Source organism: Penaeus vannamei, chromosome 31 (assembly GCF_042767895.1).
Source record: "Penaeus vannamei isolate JL-2024 chromosome 31, ASM4276789v1, whole genome shotgun sequence".
Taxonomy (NCBI): domain Eukaryota; kingdom Metazoa; phylum Arthropoda; class Malacostraca; order Decapoda; family Penaeidae; genus Penaeus; species Penaeus vannamei.
This window is the reverse complement of record NC_091579.1, coordinates 1,566,569-1,571,568: the sequence shown is the minus strand read 5'-3', so window position 1 is coordinate 1,571,568 and position 5,000 is coordinate 1,566,569.

The window sequence follows — 5,000 nt, the reverse complement described above, 5'->3', positions numbered from 1 at the left end:
AACATCGTATAACAAGTACCTCCCACCCGTTAACGGCAATGAATGCAAGTCTTCCTCCAGACAGGCTCTGTGCAAGACCTGACATCTTTAAACCAATCTTCGTCTTTTACGAGGGTGGGACGTGTCTTCGAGAATATGAGGGAGTGACAGATTCGTTGTGGGGGATTTTGCGTGTGTGGGAGGTATCTGATATGGTGATTCTTGGTGGATCAATATTGTCTTGTGTATTGATATTGTGTTATTACATTTTATTTGCATACAAATATGGGGTGTGTGGGAGGTATCTGATATGGTGATTCTTGGTGGATCAATATTGTCTTGTGTATTGATAAACTATTATTACATTTTTGCATACAAATATGGGGTGTGTGGGAGGTATCTGATATGGTGATTCTTGGTGGATCAATATTGTCTTGTGTATTGATAAACTATTATTACATTTTTGCATACAAATATGGGGTGTGTGGGAGGTATCTGATATGGTGATTCTTGGTGGATCAATATTTTGTGTATTGATGATGTGTTATTACATTTTATTTGCATACAAATATGGGGTGTGTGGGAGGTATCTGATATGGTGATTCTTGGTGGATCAATATTTTGTGTATTGATAATGTGTTATTACATTTTATTTGCATACAAATATGGGGTTGCGATCAGAGGAATGGTACCGTAAACTGTTTGTTTGTTTGTGCCTCGTAAGTTATGCTTGACGTACAGAAAACATGATTTGTGTTTGTGTATTCCATAGCAAAATAATACCCGGTTGTTTCACTGCACAACGCAAGCTTGTTACATATGGATGTAAATTGAATGAAAACAACATATGCGTTTCCACATATTACTTTCGGATTTCCTTTATCCATGTTAGTCTCGTCCTGAACGCAAATGTTTGTACATACATCGCGACTCGTGAACGTGCATCCCTGTAGAATGCCTCCCAGCCCTAGACAGATATGAAACGCACAGACACCCCAACCCGATTCTCCCCAGTGACCCCTCGGGACCCCCAGGACAGCAGGGATAGGAAACGTGTTCCCGACAAGCGAGGGGACAATTTCCCCTGAGGATTGAGGGGGCCGAGGGGGCGGGGCTGACGACATGAGGGTCTTTACCTCTTAAGGATGAAGGTCTTTACCTCTTAAGGAAACCATACGTCGCCACCGCGCTGTCTTCAAGTGAACTCGCCTGAAATCCCTGGGACTCCTCTTAAGGGATACGAAAATCCTCTAAATGGAATCCGAAATAGGATAAGGGGAAATATAGTGCGGAAGGTAAAAGGATTACTCAAAAGACATGTTCGTCCCTTTTCAGAAAATTGACTGGGTTTGATCTAAGGCTTTCACCAGACGATGTTCAACCTTTCTTTAATTTATACATATATATTTTTTAGAATACTTTTACTACTTCCTGCATTAGATGTGCCGGTAGTTCTGTTCATTTTTAATATCACCAAAAGCGTAGCTAATTCTCTTGCTACGGATAGCGTGTGTTCAGGACCAAATCTTCAAATGAAATCTGTGAAAAAAACTTTGTTTCTCTTTCCTTTCTTTGGCTTTATACACCCTGAAATATGCTATGTATACAGGCTCAAGTGCAAGTGTAAATACACGTGCGCGCGCGCGAATGTGTGTGTGTGTGTGTGTGTGTGTGCGCACACGCCAATGTAGACAAACTATATATATATATGTTTATACATATATATACATATAATTATATATATATACATACATATATATATATATATATATATATATATATATATATATATATATATATATAGTTTGTTTACTTTGGAGCGTGTATCTCCACTTATCATAGTCACAAACACCAATAATCAATAGGGTAACATGACCACAAGAGAAATATCAACAACAAGGTCTGTGAAACCTTATCCAGCGGTGCATTACAGCCACTTGCCACGGTAAGAGACACTATAAACAGCCTTGATAGTATTCGATATCGCCTTTCTTATCCAACTCCTGTTATGGCATCTTTGGTACACGTGTAATAGGAGCGGATGCCACCAGCATGTTGTACAAGGCGGAAAAGGAATCCAACCTTTTTGCTGTCTCTCTCTCTCTCTCTCTCTCGTCTCTCATTATCGCTAATGTCCTTCCTTTGTGTATTTTGTACCATTCCATAGATTAAGATTTATTTTCTTATTCTTGGCAAACATAAACAAGTATCAAGTATATTGACCTTTTTTTTTTTTTTTTTTTTTTTTTTTTTTACGGAGATCCGTGAACTTTGTCTAAGAGATGTATTTTTTTTCTTTCTCCTTTTATACGTAGAACCTTTTTTTTTAAATGCTGATGGCTTTTAAAGCTGGCCTTCTCGTCCCGGTCACCATCAGCATCACCATTATAGCCGATATGAGGCCGGTTTGTTAACATTGTGCGTGGCGCGACATAATGAATATTCACCATACAAACAATATACATAGAAATAAATGCATTATTATCAGTCTAGACATGCATATCTACCGTAAAGATAGTTATTGTAAATCTATTAGAAAGTTAAAGAGATGCATTTATTCATTTGTATACGCATGTCCGTAGATATGAATATTCATTGGGTCGGACCACGAACAATTGTATTAAACCGGGCGGTAATCATTAGTCTTTCAGTACTACTATGGTAACTATCATTATAATTGTTCCTACTATTTCTTTAGCTATTGCTGTTGTCGGAGTAGTATTGATATATATGTATGTATATATGTATATATGTATATACATATACATATATATATATATATATATATATATATATATATACATATATATATTTATTTATATATATATAGCGTTGTTCCTCTTATCATTATCATTGTTATCATTATCAATATCATTACCATTATCATCATCATGACTGTTGTTGCTGCTCTTATTACTGTTAATATTCAATCATTTTTTCCTATTATTAGAGGCCTTAATACTTTCGCTGATACTATTATTAGCACTATCATCATTAAAATCAACCTTGTTATCAACACTGCTGTTGCTGGTGTCTTTAGTTATCATTATTATGGCCACTGGTATCACTTCTACTGCAGTCATCTTTTACAACCGTTATCGCAGTAATTATCTCTTTTATCGCAATAATTACCATCGTGCTAATCCCCTATTATTGGCTTATTATAACATAAAAGCGAAAAACTCTCTTTCTGTTCTCGATCGATGTGTGAGAAGCGAAGCCATCAATGACACGAACGAAACATGAAATAGCGGTTCACGACCAATCATAAACCACTGCGTGTGTTACTGTTGATGGCCAATGAGAATGGTCTCTTGCAGCATTTTCAATAAAGCTTTCTGGGTTTTATGGCGAGTGGAAGTATGAAATGGTCTATTAAATTCAAATTTCTGAAAGGAGAGTTTCTCTGAATTTAAAGGCTGAAGATTCCTGAAAGTAACTACACGTGCAGAATACGTTATGTCATACTGCATAAAGGTTGCAGAATGAGAGACTATGTATATAATGATAAGAAAAAAATATACTACCCATGTAATCATAATGATGATACTAATTATAAAGATGATGATACTGACTATAATAATAATAATGTTTATAATAATAGTGATGATAATAACAATAAAAATAATAGTATTGACAATAATAATGATAATAATAGTAATAACAATTATAATAATAATGTATAATATTAGTAACAATTATATACACAAAAATGATGAAAATAATAATCACAGTAATAGTAATAATAACAAAACAACAAAACTACAAGAGTAATAATAATAATAATTATCATCATTACTGTTATCATGATTATTATCATTGTTATCATCCTTCTCATGATTATTATTGCCGCTGCCAAGGATGTTATGTTTTTTATAGCGTTGGTTAGCATGATACCTCAAAAAGTTATGAACCGATTGTAATGAAATTCTTTCGAGAGGTGTGTGTTAGCCTAACTTAGATGCCATTACATTTTCTTAAAGTGTAAATATTTTTCTAGCATTAATAACTTTTGCTTTGGCTGAGGTATGCGGTCTCTGAGCGCTTCTTCTTACTATTGTTACCATTGTTGTTGTTATTATAATTATTACCATAAAACTGTGATAACAACGGCAATGAGAATAACTAAACAGGTGAAAAAACGCGATAACAGTGACAAAGAGAATAACTAAACAGGTGAAAAAAACGCGATAACAATGACAATGAGAATAAATAAACAGGTGAAAAGACTAAATCTTCTAGCTCACAAAAAAGAATTGGAATAACTAATGAGAAAGAGACGGATAGGACCCACTCTGAACGCTGCAAGGACTATATATAGCTTACCATGTAAAAGTCTTCTGAATCTCTATGTACCCGCTGGCATTATAATCCCCCAAGCGATAAAGTGTCACTCTTCATCACTTACCCTGTTTGATATTCAGTTCAGTCGATTTTTTTCTCCAATAACAATTGACAGCCACGATTTAAAATATTTCCATCACGTTCATGAAATTTGGGTAAAGTATTTTCCTGTTGTTGTATATCTAATTTGCCTTTTAATCATATGCAGAGAAATATTATTATATTCTCTGTGAAAGTTTTTTTTATTGATAGCCAAGTTCTTTGTTTTTTGTCTACTTCATTTTTTCTTTGTTTTTTGTCCGATATATATCTTTATTGGACACTAGTTCACGGCAGTCTGCTGGAATCTCTTACATGATTTTGTTTCAACTTCTCCAACGAATATATTATAGATGTCCTACATTCTAATGGCCACAGTTAACCTTTTCAAATTACAAACTTTTTTGACAGAACTTTGAAATCAGCCTTGTTTATCTTTTCAACAATTCCTAATCTTTCTGTAGCGTGTGTTTAAAGAATATATACACACGTGCACACGCATATATACGTATATGTATGTGTGTATCATACATATTATACAAACATATTTTTTTCCTGTCAGTGTATGTGTGTGAATTAAAAAAGAAAAATAAATATACAAGTACATATACATTTATACATACGTATATATATAATAC